Genomic DNA, 209 nt, shown 5'->3' with positions numbered 1-209 from the left:
CAGAAGCACACGGGAGGCCAATGTCTTCCCCGCACCCCACACATCATAAGAAGTGTTTGGGGTTGGGGCAACGATGCGTGACACCCAGGCAGACGTGCCCTCGGGCGAATGGCTTCGGGCGCAACTTGCGTTCAAAGACTCGATGATTCGCGGGATTCTGCAATTCACACCAAGTATCGCATTTCGCTACGTTCTTCATCGATGCGAGA

General features: G+C 55.5%; 1 pseudogene; it reads right to left on the bottom strand.

Annotated features, from left to right (window-relative positions):
- Nucleotides 1-78: 78 nt before the first annotated feature.
- LOC118345057 lies at nt 79-209 on the bottom strand (annotated as a pseudogene; the record flags this gene model as incomplete).

This window comes from Juglans regia, unplaced genomic scaffold (assembly GCF_001411555.2).
Source record: "Juglans regia cultivar Chandler unplaced genomic scaffold, Walnut 2.0 Scaffold_13063, whole genome shotgun sequence".
Taxonomy (NCBI): Eukaryota; Viridiplantae; Streptophyta; class Magnoliopsida; order Fagales; family Juglandaceae; genus Juglans; species Juglans regia.
The sequence above is the reverse complement of the archived record's forward strand: the minus strand, read 5'-3'. Positions and strand labels throughout refer to the sequence as shown.